The 16888-nt window shown below is 40.1% G+C and overlaps 1 pseudogene; it reads right to left on the reverse strand.

Moving 5' to 3' along the window:
* Positions 1 to 14617: 14617 nt before the first annotated feature.
* LOC149208054 (uncharacterized) lies at positions 14618 to 16487 on the reverse strand (annotated as a pseudogene).
* Between the last annotated feature and the right edge of the window lie 401 nt (positions 16488 to 16888).

The following is a 16888-nucleotide window of genomic DNA, read 5'->3' on the forward strand; positions in this document are numbered from 1 at the left end:
GATTGGAACCAACTAGGCAGACCCCGGTTACCAGCCAGTATACCATTCAGAATTATAGTCCAAATATACAGAATGGTAATGGCTGGAACTATCATTGATGAAGGGGCATCTATGAGTATCCTTTCCTCTGTTGCTTGGAAAGCACTGGGTTCCCCGACGCTTTTGCCTGAGATAAGAAATCTCTCGGGTTTTGATAAAGGAACCAGTCGACCATTAGGGATCCTCCCCAATGTGCCCATTACATTGAAAGGGAAGGCCATTCAAATGAACGTGATGGTCGTTCAAGGACCCTTGGATTATAACCTACTCCTTGGACGAGACTATATATATTGCATGGGAGCAATAGTCTCCTCACTCTTTAGAGTAATGTGTTTTCCACACGAAGGAAGAATGGTCAAGCTCGTAGACCAACTTTCATTTCCGGGATCACGCATCGCAAATAGTCACATACCAACCCTGAATGGTCTATTCAATCAAGAAATGTGTCCACCCCCAGTCCTTCTTCCCGATGAGTGCGAGTGATTCGGAAAGATGGGACTGGAAACCAGGGGGCATGCATCTTGGCCTGCTTCGGCAGGGGAACTTTGGGTATAAAGTAGAATTTCCGCGAGAGAATATGACTAGTCCATACCCCGTCCGTGGTTGGAAGAGGGGTTGTTCTGGAATAGGATTCTTTTGTCAAAGTTACGTGTTTGGCACCAGTCATTCACCCTTGTCTATTTCGGTAGGCATTGCCGAGGAAATGTTTTGTTTGAAAGATTAACGAGACAATCTTTGGGTAACCAGAAAGAGGTAAGCCTCCCTCAATAACACAAATGTTTTGTCTTTGAGTAGTGTTCTTCTCTTATCGCAAGTAGCTGCTCTCTTGTCGCAAGTAGCTGTTCTCTTGCGATCTTGTGGAAAATATGTTGAAAGCTGGGCTAACGAGAAGACAAGTATCGTATAGACCCGTTAAAATTAACGAGAAGACAAGTATCGTTAAAGTTAGACTAGCAAGACGACAAGTAGCTGTGAACACCCAAAGAAAAGCAGAGGTGAGAAGGAGGAGGGGCAACCTTGAAATTGTATTTTATACCTGGGGGCATGCAAACCTTTTGGAGTGCAAGCAAAGAGCGGTTATTTATCTGTTTTTTGGATTAGCCGTTTCCTAACTTGCATAAAGAAAGGATATGGAGTAAAGCTTAGTGAGATGAAACTCCTTAAAAAATAGAGATCTCACAGGAGACATTTCTTATCTTATGACTGGTAATTCGAGTAGTTTTAGCATAAAGTTCGTGCTCGTTAAAAAATAAACGCAAGATCTGAGCAGTTTTAACGCGGTCTTCATGCTCATTAAAAAATAAATATAAGCAGTGAGCAATGTTTCCTCCAGAGTTTAAGCTCATTTTTAAATAAAAAATGAACCTATCCCGGTAAATAACCACTGTGATCGTAAATTTATCAGCCATAAAAGCCTTGGTCGTGTTTGCACCTGCCACCTCCACCTTCATTTGGCCGATCGTTCACCTCCATATGATTGTTTACCCATTTTGAGGAACAACTGCGAAGAGTGATTTCACCTAGCCATCCTTGTGACACTGCCGTGATTGGAAAATTCCAACCTGTACCTGGAATCAGTTGCTATCCCTGTTTATCACTCGTTCCTCAAAAGACGAGTCTTCTTTAAGCTCTTTTCAACTGACTCGTAAAATATGAAAAGATTGCCGAGTTTTGGCCTCCCAGCTCGTTAAAGGACTGGAAGAGCTATCCCTCCTCTAGATTTTAATCTTTTTGGACTTGAGGGATTATTGCACAAAAAGATCGAGCGCTTGTTTTGTTCGGCTCGTTAAAGATATCGAAAACTCATCCCTTTTGCATTGTTTTATACTTTTTCGGACTTAAGGGATTAGATGACGAAAAAGGAATTTTGGAGTTAACTTTGTGTACCTTTTCAGACTCTCTAAAAATGAAAAGGACCGAGTTTTCCTTGTTGTTAGACTCGTTAAAAATGATTAAATAGCGACAAACTTGTCTTTAGACGAGAACGAGTTTCCCTATCGCTAGGCTCGTTAAAACATAGCGATGGGCTTGCCCGAAGGGCAGGTTATAGAACAAGCATATGTTATCCTCCTCAAGCTTGACAAAAATAAAGAGGTACTGGTTAGAAATGACTGGGGAAAAATTGGGAGAACCTCAAAGCTTTAATGGTAGCAAGTCGCTCTTGAACATGACACTTTTCCTCCGTACCACATCGGGTTGGGTTGTTTCATTCACCGGTCTCATCACCATGGTCTCGCCAAACCATCCACATTTGGGGTAATGCTACCGATCCATCGCATCAGTGTCATTATATGTTCAAGAGATGTTGTTCAGAAAGAGTCAACCGTGTCCCATCCACTACCATACATCATCTTTCATCCTTTCATGACCGCCACCTTGAATCATATTTCACAGATCGTTTTCACCTTCATCACAATCATTAGCTCCGTTCCGTGTCACTGATGTGGGATTCATTAAGGCCCTCCTTTGACAGATCGCTCCTTGTCAACATCAGCTCATTATCCAAGGAGTTGGTCTAGGAACAAACCCTTCAGTACTTTGAAGCTTGCATGCCTCAATGGCAAGTTTCTCACTTCCGGCGACAGGTATACATCAATGACCTTCGACCGAAAGATTTTGCGTGGTGTTTGACGCCAAGTCCTTTTTTCACACCACGTAGAATGTACTGCCGTACCTTGAGGGTCATCATCATTATCGGTGATTCCTCTCGCGCTTGTTAACGGTTTACATCATTGACCGGTAATCAAGCGATGTCTTTCCATGTTCGACTTCAGCGCAATTCTCACATGGATCGACTTGTACTTAGAGTGAAGATCGGACGAGTTTGAAGACCCCAGATCTAGTTTCATCCATCCGGGCTGCGATATATATTCAGTAAATATAAAGACATTTGACATGTACATCATTGCAGCAGATGATCATCCTACTCAAAGGATGATAAATTTCACCAAAATTATCAGTCTACCATCAGACGATCGTCTGTTCTATGTACCAAAATGAATTTATAAAGCTGAGCATGGGAATGCCCGCCTGAGCTAGATCATGAAAGCAGTATGAAGAATAATGTATTGTATTGTATCTTATTACAGGTCACCTCTCAGCGATTGAATGAACTTCGGATCCTCCTGATAAAGCATTTCACTCGATAAACGACCTCATACTTTAGGGGGCAACTGTTATAGACATTTTTGTGCCTTACAGCTTGAAGCATGAAATGTCCATAATCTAAGGGATCCAAAGTCCCTAAACATGTTGTTCCTACCCCTAGAGGAACAAGGCCAGCAAACCACAGCACTGAACAAAAGTTCTCCACCTGAAAACACTCAAAAACAAGGCAATTCTGGATCATGTCAACTGCTCCACTGAGCATCTGCGCTGAATGTCAACTGCTCCACTGTCTACCTGCATTGAATGTCAACTGCAAAGAAGGCTACCTGCACTGGGCGAGTTTGGACATGTGGCACAGTCATTCCTCAAGGTGTCAATGCCCAGGAAGCTTCCAAAATGACACTTGGATCAGGGAATTCGACTGGTGATGAGTAAGAGGTTCCAAATCTCCAAGTGGAAGCAAGAACCTCCAAGTGGACTCAAGAACTGAAGTGGGAGAGGACACTAGTCAGCTTCATGCCAGCCTCAAGCTGACTCATCCTTTCTCCAAAACTCCTATATATAGATCTCTCTCATGAGGTCTAAGGGGGCTGGAATCTGGTGAATGTAAAGAATTGCTGTTGGTTTGAGTTTAGAACTATTGGGTGGTTTGCTTTGAAGGAGGTGAAGAGGAGATTTCTTTCTGCTGGGAAGGTGATGCTGGATTGGGCCTTTTATGGTTGTATCACTTCCTGAACCTTACTTCTTCCATTAATAAAGCATTTGAGGTTCTTCTATATGCATGTGTCTCAATGGTGTGTTGTTATACCTGTGTATTTGATTTATTCTAATCCTTGAATCAATTATGAATGTATGATTCTTGTAGTTTCCCTCTCTTTCCATTTTGCAGGATCTTGGTGTAGCTGGGCCAATGAAAGAGCAAGGAGCTGGGAGCAAGCAGCAAGGAGAGAAGATTGGATCAACCATTAGCGAAAGACATCGGTTAGTGGATCTCTTTCTCCCCTCTTTTACATCTCATAAAGAAGTAATCTCAGATAGCTTTGCTTTGATTGTTGCTAAGGAACTATCACCCTTAGAGTGGGATAGGGTCATTCCGTATTGGATACTTTTCCCAACAACAGCATGTGAGAATGAAAATATCCGAAGATATATGTTTCACTTGCCAATGAGTATATTCAAATTCATTTTTAAAGAAAGCCTATTATTTGTTGGTATTTAGAGCCCCCAAAAATTAATTAAATCAGAAAAAAAATACTCATCTGAACTTAAATAGGAATGAAACAAATTACATATATAACCATAAACACATAGATGTAATAGAAATAACACTTCATTTCATTACTATAAAATACTGAAATATGCTTACAAACAGAATGGAAATAAAACTAGTTCGAGCGATGGTAGCTTATCTCTATGAAGAGATGTGGCGGCTAGATGCCTCTGAATTATGTTAAATGAGGCTTAAGGGCTTATTTAGTATTGAACAACAAGGAAAAATCCTAAAAAACCAAAACCCTAACCCCAAGAGATGGAATGACAAGAGTTTGTGAGCCCCATTGGGGTTAATTGGGCTGCCAACTTCTTGGGGTCGTAACTTGGTCATATTATCTCCATTTGGCGCGTACAATACCTTGTTGGAAAGATCTATCTGAGTACTGCAATATTTTTTCAGGCCCATGTCTATGGTTATGGGTCTACTGCAGACCTCAAAAAACCGTCGTTTAGGGGTCAAAACTACTTTGAAAGTTCAGGACCCGAAAAATGGCTAAAAGTAGTAAATGCTACAATAAACAAGGAAACAAATGAAACTAACTAGAGGTCTAGGTGGAATAGGTGGGTGGCCACCAATATCCACCTATATAATTCCTCCCTCATTAGGAAGTAATGGTCTCCATTGCATGCAGAGCCTCCATGGGGTGAGGAAATTTCTGTTGAACCTGGTCCTTGGGTAACCACTTGCCCTGGTGAAGGGGTTGGCCTGCTTTGACAACTCAATATAGTTGGATCCTCTGTTGGCGAGTGTTATTGATATATGTGTCCATGATATATGATCAACTAGGTTATAGCTAAGTCCAAAGTTTGGTTATAACAAAACAAGATAAAAACACAATTGAGTTTACAAAATAAAACTAGCAATTGCCCCAAAAGGTGCAAAGGGAGGCTAATAGGATTTTTAAATTGAAAAATTTGTACTTTGAATTCCATAATCAATAATAAAAATAAAAATAAATTAATATTATATAATAAAATAATTTTTTATGAATATAAAAATGATTTATAATTATAAATATGAAAATTGTATGATAAATTTTTAGAAAAAAAAATTTGTTTACGAAAATAGATTTTTTTTTCCAAGATTTGATGTTAGAGTAATAATTTGCATAAAATAATATGAAAATTATGTAATTAACAATACATAGAATACCTAAAAGAAATGAAGTTATGTATAAACATCAAAATTACTTATTAAATTTTGATGCATTTGATATTCTTAATACATCAATTAAATTGGATGAAATTATTAACATTTTTCATATTAACAAACAATTCATTGAGTTGTGTGTCATGAAATTAGCAAGGGGTTGGTCATGCACCATAAAAATAGTTGGTCATGCAATCATGCACCATGAAACTTGCTTGCAGATTCCTGCAACTACCTTCCGAAAATTAAGCAAGTGGAAACAACATGTGTATCGGCTTAATAAATTAGTTAGACTGGAATCGGGCGAAACAAAACGTCCAACTTCCATTCAACCCTCAATTTTTATTTTTAAATCCAAGGTTCTCCATTGATTAAGAGGCTGTCAAAAACCCTTGCAGGTAGGAAGGAAATATTCCCTTGAACTTTGACGCACCTGTGACCTTATATTTGCAATTTAGATCGAAACCCAGAGTGAATCTTCTAAAATCCCTATACTTCCTCCATGATTTTTCCTTCTTAGACCTGAACCTCCATGTTACATCACATTCATTTAGTTTGGACCCTTTAACATGCAATTAACAATTGGGGTTGGTGCAATAGCAATAATATCCTCATCGGTGTAGAGTATGGAGTCCTCCTGTTTAAATGTGGCATGTTCTACAACAGAAAAAACCTTGGACACACCTTTGATGATTTAAGCCAAGGATGTGGCGGTTGATAAGTTATTGCAATAACTATGATTATCAGCACAATAAGCACAAAAAAAATAAACTTAATTTATGTGACCATGTGAGAATGAAAATATCTGAAGATATATGTTTCACTTGCCAATGAGTATATTCAAATTCATTTTTAAAGAAAGCCTATTATTTGTTGGTATTTAGAGCCCCCAAAAATTAATTAAATCAGAAAGAAAAATACTTGTCTAAACTTAAATAGGAATGAAACAAATTAAATATATAACCATAAACACATAGATGCAATAGAAATAACACTTCATTTCATTACTATAAAATACTGAAATATGCTTACAAACATAATGGAAATAAAACTAGTTCGAGCGATGGTAGCTTATCTCTAAGAAGAGATGTGGCGGCTAGATGCCTCTGAATTATGTTAAATGAGGCTTAAGGGCTTATTTAGTATTGAACAACAAGGAAAAATCTTAAAAACCCAAAACCCTAACCCAAAGAGATGGAATGACAAGAGTTTGTGGGCCCCATTGGGGTTAATTAGGCTGCCAACTTCTTGGGGTCGTAACTTGGTCATATTATCTCCATTTGGCACGTATAATACCTTGTTGGAAAGATCTATCTGAGTACTGCAATATTTTTCAGGCCCATGTCTATGGTTATGGGCCTACTGCAGACCTCAAAAAAACGTCGTTTAGGGGTCAAAACTACTTTGGAAGTTCAGGACCCGAAAAATGGCTAAAAATAGTAAATGCTACAATAAACAAGGAAACAAATGAAACTAACTAGAGGTCTAGGTGGAATAGGTGGGTGGCCACCAATATCCACCTATATAATTCCTCCCTCATTAGGAAGTAATGGTCTCCATTGCATGCAGAGCCTCCATGAGGTGAGGAAATTTCTGTTGAACCTAGTCCTTGGGTAACCACTTGCCCTGGTGAAAGGGTTGGCCTGCTTTGACAACTCAATATAGCTGGATCCTCTGTTGGTGAGTGTTATTGATATATGTGTCCGTGATATATGATCAACTAGGTTCAGCTATGTTGGTGTAAGTTGTTCTACAATGTTAGATATGTCCAACAATGGTGGAAAGTATGGCTGCAGGTGGTTTACATTGAACACTAGGTTTAAGCCAAGGAAAGGTGGAATGTTGAGCTCAAAGGAATTGTCCCCTAAAACCTTAGTGATGGTGTATGGTCCATAATGGAGCATGTGAAGCTTGCGATGGGGTCCAGCGAGGCGCTCCTTCTACAAATGTAGCCAAACTTTGTCGCCCACCTAGAACTTGTCACCTAATGCTGATCATGGCTCTGCTTGTACTTGGAATTGGCTCTGTCCAATATATCATGGACCTAATGATGGATGTGTTGAATCCACTCAATGAAATTTTTAGCTTTGTCAGCTTCAGATTGGACGTGAGACGAATCTGCTTAAGTGGTTGCAAATGGTATGGCCACATCAATGGGACATAATGGCTGAAATACTAGCTCTACTTGAGAGGGGCTGTGGTTTGTTGAGCAGTGGAGAGATTTATTGTACCTTTTCTGGACATAGGGAAGGCTTTCATCCCATGTGCATGGATGCTTTGAGTTGTACATGTGCAGAATGTGTACGATCATCATGTTGATGACCCCTGTTTGGCCATAAGTTTGGGGTGGAAAGTTGTGGACTTAGTAAGTCTGGTATCCAACATTGACCAAAGACTTGACCAAAATGCACTAAGGAATTTTCTATCCCAATCTGAGACAATGGACTATGGGATCCTAAAGTGTACCCACACTTACTCAAATAAGAGCTTAATAGTGACCTTTATTGTGATACTCTTCTTGCAGGCTGCCATAGTGGCCATCTTGGAGAACTTGTCAATGACTATGAAAACACAGTCATTGCCGTGCTTAGTAGAAGGAAGACCTGACATGTAATCCATGGAGATGGATTCCCAAGGTCGACTAGGAGTAGCTAGAGGAGTATATAGGCCTTTCTTCTTAATGGTTGGTTTGGCAATGACGTAGGATGTGCAGGATTGAATATACTTCCCAACATCCTAATGGAGGTTTGACCAATAAAAATACTTCTACAATACCGCCACTATTTTCTCTACAACGAAATGTCAAGCGAACCGATTGTAGTGCGCCTCCCAAATCATCTTGGCACACTCGCTTCCAGGAACATAGATGTGTCCCAGGTGGCGTAACATTGCATCTTGGAGGTGAAAATTTGAAACTTGCTTACCTTCCAAGCATGTCTAGTATGTGTTGCTGAATTCTGGATCACTCTTATAAAGATGCGGTCACCTCGAAGTCTCGTGCCCATAGGAGTCGAGCATAATGATAAATTCCATGACTGGGGGTCAGCTGAGGTAGTCTGTAACATTATTGGTGTTTCCCTTCTTATACTTAATGTCCAAATGGAACTGTTGCATGTATGTGGACCATTTCTTATGGCGATCGTTCTACAACTTCCCTTGTGTCTGTATGAACTGCAGGGGTTAGTGGTCTATGTGGATAACCATTTCCTTCCCCAGAATGTAATGCTTCCATTCAAGGCATGCCTGCACAATGGAATAAATTTCTTTGTCATAGGTGGGATACTTTCATACTATTTCTGAAAGTGTCTCACTATGGTAAGCTACACGATGCCCCTATTGAGTAAGAACTACACTAATAGCATAGTCAGAGGCATCTGTCTCAATCTCAAATGGTTGCTGCAGGTTTGGTAATGTGAGCACTGGTCCAGAGAAGAGGCAATGCTCTAACTTGGAAAACACCTTCTGTTGGGTTTCAGACCGAAAGAACTTTTCTTTTGCTCTGCCCTTGGTGACTTCAATTAAAGGCCAAGTGATATGAAAGAACCCCAACATGAACCTGTGGTAGAAATTGGCAAGACCCAAAAAGACGCAGAGCTCTATTTGAGTGGTTGGGGCTGGCCAATCCCGAATGACTTGTATCTTGGCTGGGTCCACATGCACACCCTTCTCATCAATGATGTGCCTAAAATATTGAACCTGGGTCATGCCAAAAGTGCATTTCTCCAAATTGGCCACAACTTGTGTTGTCGCTTGGTTTGAAGGGCTTGTCGAATATGGTGGAGGTTATCTTCCCAAATCTGGCTGAAGATCAAGATGCCATCTAAATGCACCACCATTAATGCATTGTTGAAGGGTTGCAAGATGTCATCCATCAATCTCATGAAGGTTGCGAGGGACATTGTAAACCCGAAAGGCATGACCAACCATTCGAAAATGGCCTCCTTGGATTCGAAGGCCATCTTCCACACATTAGAGGGTTCGATAGGCACCTCATGATAATCAAACTTCAAATCAATCTTGATGAAATATTTTACTCCCTTGAGCTGGTCCAGAAGGTCATCAATTTGTGGGATTGGGTACCCATTCTGTACAATGATCTTGTTTAGTGCCCAATAGTCAATATAGAGTCTCCAGGTCCCATCCTTCTTGTGTACCAATACAATCGAGCTCCCACAAGGTGATGAGCTTGGACTGATGTCCCCTTTTTGAAACAACTCCTGAATCTACCTCTTGATTGTAGAAATTCCCACTGTAGATCACCTGATAATGCAATATACTAAAGTAAAATACTTGATCTACTTCTACAACTAAAACTTTGTGGAAGCTTAATCAATTTGTGCTAAAAAGCCTCAGCTAAAAACCCCGATCTCTGTTTTATCATACAAGTATAAATATGTCCTGATTACACAAAGCTTTAGCTCATAGGCTATCCAACTCTCTGTACAATCCCTGTGCTGCTCATAGATAGTCAAAGGCTTCTCGGAAACCTTCTCCTCTGCCCTCCAAGCCTCCTATTTCCTTGTGTAATTTCTCCTGGGGTCCAATGCTGCCACCTGTGTGAATTGGCCTCTCACACTGCTCGCTAAACTCAGAAGTAATTGCGCAATCCTGAAGGAGATAATTCCTTCTGCATGGATGAGTTTCCTATATAGGAAAATTCCTCCAACTAATAGTACACTGTCCCTTCCTTTGATCTCAACTAGGTCTCTGACTGAATTGACATGCATGAGTTATTTATGAGAGAATATTTTGTTATCTGAAGTGCAACAGTTACATGCATGCATGCATTAACTAATTGAACTCACAATTAGTTCAACAAACTATTTGAACTAATCTAACTGGACTTAGCTTAGTTAACTGAGCTAACTAATTACAACTCATCCTGATCTCCTTTAATCAAGGGATAACTTCCTCAATCAATGGAGAAACTGTTGCATGTCTTCACATAGACTTCATGTTAGATTTCCTACAACTAATTAACTCAAGATGAATTAATTAATTATTTTATAAACAGCTGCTAAGATCAAATTCGAATTTTACTTCTCAATTTTGGTTCAGGGACTAACTAAAATTGGAATCTATCCCAAAATTCTATTTATAGCAATGCTATTTTTAGCATTTCTTGTTGCTATTTCCAACACTCCCTCTCAACAAGAAAGGCATTCAACTTGAATCTGATCTTGAACCTTTGGAATATTCTGCATGCAACACTTCTCCCAAGTGTTGTTGCTCCAGCAACTCTAGAAAAAAAATCTCTCAACTGACCTCCCTGTTGGGCTAGAAACACCCTTTGATGCTAAAGCTCCCTTTGTCGCTGACAAGTGCTCCCTCTATGACCTATGAGCTGCGACAACACTCCATGCATCTCTCACCATTGCACACCTTTTTGTGCCATCCTACACTGGTGCAACGCTCCTGTGCCTCTCGCATTGTTGCAGCCTGCAAGATCTGCATTGTCTTGGGATTCCTGCACTGTAGCTATCTCTGCTGCTCCATCCGCATCTATCTCTACCCACTCAGCTAGTCCTGCTACTCCTCATCAGGGCTCCCGTAGCAAGGTCTAATCAAAGATGTTGGGTACCTCAATGATCCTGCCCCTATTCCAGCCTTCTTGGGACTGCACTCCACATCGCCCACCTCCTACATGGAGGTATGGATTCATGTGCTCCCTCTACCCACTTGGCTCGAAATTTCCCCCTACTCGAGGTCTCTGCATGAGTGGATGCCTCCACTCGATCTCCTCTTGGCTTCTCCAGTTGTGGCTGCTCCACAACCTCTTGAAGCTGCTTCACCAATTATGGCTCCTCCACAATTGTCTGAGACTTCTTCTGGCGCTGCATGTTGAGAGGTAGTGTACTCTCCCTCTCAACCACCAAGTCTCGAACAGTTGACTTGCTCCTCAAGGATTTTCATGCATCTTGAACCTCAAGAGCATACAGGTTCTTGACTCGTGAACCGATCTACTTCACCTGTCTTGTGGTGATGTGTCTGAGGAAAACCTTTCCCTTATTGAAGACTACATCATAGCCTTTGTCTTCCAACATTGCGATCGATACCAAGTTTTTCTTCAGTCCTGGCACATACTTCACATCAGTGAAGGTAATGCAAGCTCCATGCTCCCTCTGAAAAACAATTGTGCCTACTCCTGAGACACTATACTTTTCATCATTACCTCAGCTAAAAACCCCGATATCTGTATTGTCATACAAGTGGAAATATGTCCGGATTACACAAAGCTTTAGCTCACAGGCTATCCAGCTCTCAGTACAATCCTTCTGCTGCTCATAGACAGTCAAAGGCTTCTCACAACCTTCTCCTCTGCCCTCCAAGCCTTCTTTATCCTTGCGCAGTTTCTTCTGGGGTCCAATGCTGCCACCTGTGTGAATTGGCCTCTCACACTACTCACTAAACTCAGAAGTAACTGTGAAATCCTGAAGGAGATAATTCCTTCTGCATGGATGGGTTTCCTATATAGGAAAATTCCTCCAACTGATAGTACAATATCCCTTCCTCTAATCTCAGCTAGATCTCTGATTGAACTGACATGCATGAGTTATTTATAAGAGAATATTTAGTTATTTGAAGTGCAGTAGTTACATGCATGCATGCATTAACTAACTGAACTCACAATTAGTTCAACAAACTATTTGAACTAATCTAACTAGACTTAACTCAGTTAACTGAGCTAACTAATTACAACTCAAAGTACAACTCATCCTGATCTCCTTTAATCAAGAGATAACTTCCTCAATCAATGGAGAAACTGTTGCATGTCTTCACATAGACTTCATGTTAGATTTCCTACAACTAATTAACTCAAGATGAATGAATTAATTATTTTACAAACATTTGCTAAGATCAAATTCGAATTTTACTTGTCAATTTTAGTTCAAGGACTAACTAAAATTGGAATCTATCCCGAAATGCTATTTATATCAATGCAATTTTTAGCACTTCCATTTTTCATTCCTTGTTTCTATGTCCAACACTGGTACCTGAAATGCTATTTATAGCAATGCTATTTTTATCCTTTCTTGTTGCTATTTCCAACATTGATCTCATTGTTCTATGTTGGGATGGGGACCCCTAGGTCTAAATTTTGTCTAAGTTTTGAGTCAATTTTGATGTAAGATTGTGAAGTCTCCACATGTTGAGGAGCGGGATGCCAATAATGTAGAACAATAAGATCAAAGGGGCTTTTAGGTAGGTCAAAGCCCCTTATTTTGTAAAGGGATGGGCTGTTTTGATTAAATAATGAACTTCGCACATGGTTCACAGACCATGGTAATGTAATGTAAAAGCTATAAAAGGAAGTCATTTAGGAGTCATTAACAATATTATGGATAGTTGTTGAATAAGATTTTGAGTCTGTAATTCTGTATTCTAGCGAAGGGAAAGGCTCTTGCAGCTGAGATCGCAGAGACCTTGGTAAGTCCGCGACTGAGTGTGCGGGCCCTTGCAGCATTGTGCACAGGGTTAGAAGAAGTGTATTCTGTTAGCGCTTGAGATTTCACCCTAGGCTGAGGAAGGTAAACCTTCAAGGCAACATCAAACCATTTCACCTCGTAGCTAGCCCTACGGGGTATGAGAAGGCTCTCTCCGGTCAATCTCAGTAAAATCTTCAATGGCGAGATGACCCACAAGGTAACACAGATATTAGGCTAGTAAACTGATAAAAGGGGGTTTTTAATAAAATAACGGGGTTTTTCTGGGCTGCATGGGCAAAATCACAGCTTGAATAGAGAAATATAATGACTACATAGATTATCAACTGAGGCAAGGTAGGCAAGCAATTTAACACCAAATCTAGATTTTAAATGAGATGGCAAGACTGGTGAGGAGCTGACAAGGGCATAGGAGATGAATCCTTGTCAAACAGAAGAAAACATCGAACGTGAACAAACTTATAGGAGGAGCATATAATACTATGAATTCCTACCTAAACACTTCATTTGTTCAGCTAGAAATGATCATGAAATGAAATGAAACATAACGGTTTACATATGTAACAGAGGAAAAACTAATGTTAAATTGTCATACCACATGAATCTCAGCAAACAGAGCTGTGAAATTCCATTAAATTCTCTGCCAAAAACTGTACAATGAAAGCTCTGTTCCAGCACTCAGCACTCAGAAAATCTCCCCTCTCTTTACTACTCTTACAAAATGATTTTTTTTTAATACAATAAAATCAAAAATGCTACCCAAAAACACGGGCGCTGTTTTAACTAGTGCTACAAAAATTAACCAAAAAAGCGTTACATCCATTCCACAAATAGAACAGGGTTCCCCTAAATCCGCTGATGATTTGGCTTATTAGGAGACAAAATCTGGAGCAAAAATCTCATGAAATCAGGATTAAGGATCGAAATAGACAAATTCGTTTCTCTTGAAATCCTATGGCTAATAAACCGGAGCGCTGATCCCATTGAATAAAGTCTGGAAATAGGCATCGAATCCTATTCTGCTGTTCTGGCACCGTTTGAATAGCGGTCACAAAGCGTTCATTGCCTGTTGATTCCTTCTCTAATGATTTTCTTTTAATACATTAAATAAGTCTCTGTTGTAAAAGAAAACAAATCAACCCAAAAACTCCTGCGCTGTCTCACCTGAATTACATAAATAGAACATGTAATAACTTTCCCCTCGAAAATCTCTAACCAAAAAGCCTAACAATTGGAGCGCAGACTCTTATGCATCTGGTAACAGGTGTCTTCAGGTGACTTTGAAGTGAAGAGCAGTTGTCAAAGACGTGCGCCATATTTTTCCTTAGTTGACAACGGATTAAAACTTATGCGATCAATGCCAGCAAGCTCTATTTGACACATAAAGGCCTTATTTCATCTAGACGCACAATAATCGCAGAAAAGATTGGCCTAACCCATCATTCCTCAATCAACTCTTTTGGAAAATGTTGATACATCGTGACAAAAACTGAGATTTTCAAATAGTCTACTAAAACTTTATCGCAACAAAGTTGCAATTCTTTGCCACGGCTTTCATCGAGAGCATTTGAGCATAGAATAATTCTCTCCTCTGCCAAACTTGTCATATTATCACGATTTGAAACTGGTGCCACGAAGTTTGTTCTTCTTCCACGTTGCGTCTTTCTTTTCCCACCCCACAATGAGAACATATTCTCAACGCCACATTGCTAAATGAACCTTCAACAATACAAGAGCTTGACTCCAATATCGACGAGAGGCAAACCTCCAGAACAAGACATATATGACATGGCTGCAAGAGCTGCTCCACGATGCATAGCAGCACAGCAAATAGCTGCTTTTTGGAAGGATGCTTCAACCAATGATTCAGTTGCGGCCACCACCTTCTTGGGGCAGCATCGGACAAATGTTGATGTGAAGCTTGTATATGCTTCAACTAGATCAGGCTCTTGATCACAAACATAAGAGGAATTCAATGCAGAAACTGAATCTGCTGCAGTAAACATTTGAAATGTACTAATGAATAATGACCCATATTCTTCTTCATGCCCAAACTCCTCAATAACAACAACAGCAGTTCTTATGAAACATTCATGATGTTGGGAGGAGAGAAAATTTCTTGAAAGGCAATCCATCACTTCTGACAACAGTGCTGAGAAGTTCCGACCTGAGGCTTGAATAGCTTGTGACAGGGCTTTACAAACAGCAGTTGACAAACAACCATTTTGCATATGATCAGAACTTAATATACGTTCAAGGAGTGGCCAGAAGTGTCTCAGTATGAGGATAATAGTCTCATCTCCAAGTGATGAGGAAAAACCAGGGGTTGAAGGCTGGGTGAAAATTGCACCCATCCTGTAGAATGCCCTCGCAACTGACTCTAAAAGTTGAGCATAACCAATTGAATGCTGTGTCAAAGGGCCTTCACTATCTACCCTTAGAAGAAGTTCAATAGCCTCATAGCTGGACTTCAACAATCTTTCCAAGGACTTATTCACCAGCTCTCTGTTTGGAACTGTATTAAGAACAAATGCAATTGCACTAATCACATCTTCTTCTTCATGGAGATGTAAATGCATTTCTTCCAGACCCTCTCCTATCCAAAGAAGGACTTCCAAATTTGATGATTAACCAGCATTTTGGAAGCATCTTCCCAAACTCTGCGTAAGGCATTAGCACATGCACTGGCAGCCACAGACCGACCCAACCTCGAAGCCAAAAATAAAAGTAAAGGTACAATAGCCTCATGAAAAGAGCAAACCCACTTTGAGTATGAGCCCACAACTTCAGCAATTGACTTTTTGCACCCAACACATAAAGCCTGTATGTCCACCAGAGGAGCTATTCGACAGAACCATAACCAAGTGCATTAAGACTGAAACGTCAAAAGGTTGTGCATCTTGCAAAACTATCTCGGCCACCACATTCAGGAAAAACACCTTAACTTCCACTTCTTTCCAAGGTATTGGTCCCTCTAACGAGCTCCATGGTTCAGCAAACATCTTTTGAATGAATTGTGCAGGGCCTAAAAGGTGACAAATATCAATAAGGAGTTCCTCCATATTCGTTTCGGAAATGAGCTAGTCCATCAGGAATGTCAAATGCCCCATTTGGTTCATCCACACTGAGATCGCCACTGTCAACCTGTGCCTGAAGCAAGAGAGCATCCAGTAATGCTGTGAAGACAGTGATAAACATAACAAAAGCCATATGTTTGTGGCTCCCTCTTTCAAACTCCATACCAAGAAGATAACCAACAACACTGCACAAGGGTATATAAGGCTATGAATATTTGATCCCAAATTCATCTTTGGAACATTTGCTCGAACCACATCAAACACATAAGCTTGAGTTTGTTCTTGAGGATTTTGCAGCTCATAAAATGCATCTTCAGCATTCTGTTTCACAACACGATACTGGATAGAGCAGAATAATTGCACAAAGACATTGTCCTGAAATTTATCTGAAACCATATGACGAAGTCGTTGATAGTAAACTGGACCAATGAATATTTCACAAGTAAGCTCTGTACCAAGGGTGCCACTATAGAGAACCTCTGTGCCATAATAGTTGAAACCATATGAAGATAAAACTTGACCAAATTCATCAACAGTAGAGTCTGATGTGTGCTTTGTTTTGTGTTTTGTGCTTTTGCAGAGATAGGAGCTTGAAGTCGCTGCCAGTTGAAAAGCTGAAGATAAATTACATAAAATTACACAACACATTTAATGATTTCTTCTTCAAAACCTTGGTTTTGAAGAAGAATCAATCTCTGACATGAGACGGAGTCTAACATATTCAATGAAGATCTGAAGTAATAAAGTATATTTAAAGCAATTCTATGCAATTCTCTGTATATTCATATGTTTTTGTG

The sequence above is a fragment of the Pinus tabuliformis genome, chromosome 1_2 (genome assembly GCF_031772625.1).
Source record: "Pinus tabuliformis cultivar Carrire ecotype Pingquan chromosome 1_2, CPIR1, whole genome shotgun sequence".
Taxonomy (NCBI): domain Eukaryota; kingdom Viridiplantae; phylum Streptophyta; class Pinopsida; order Pinales; family Pinaceae; genus Pinus; species Pinus tabuliformis.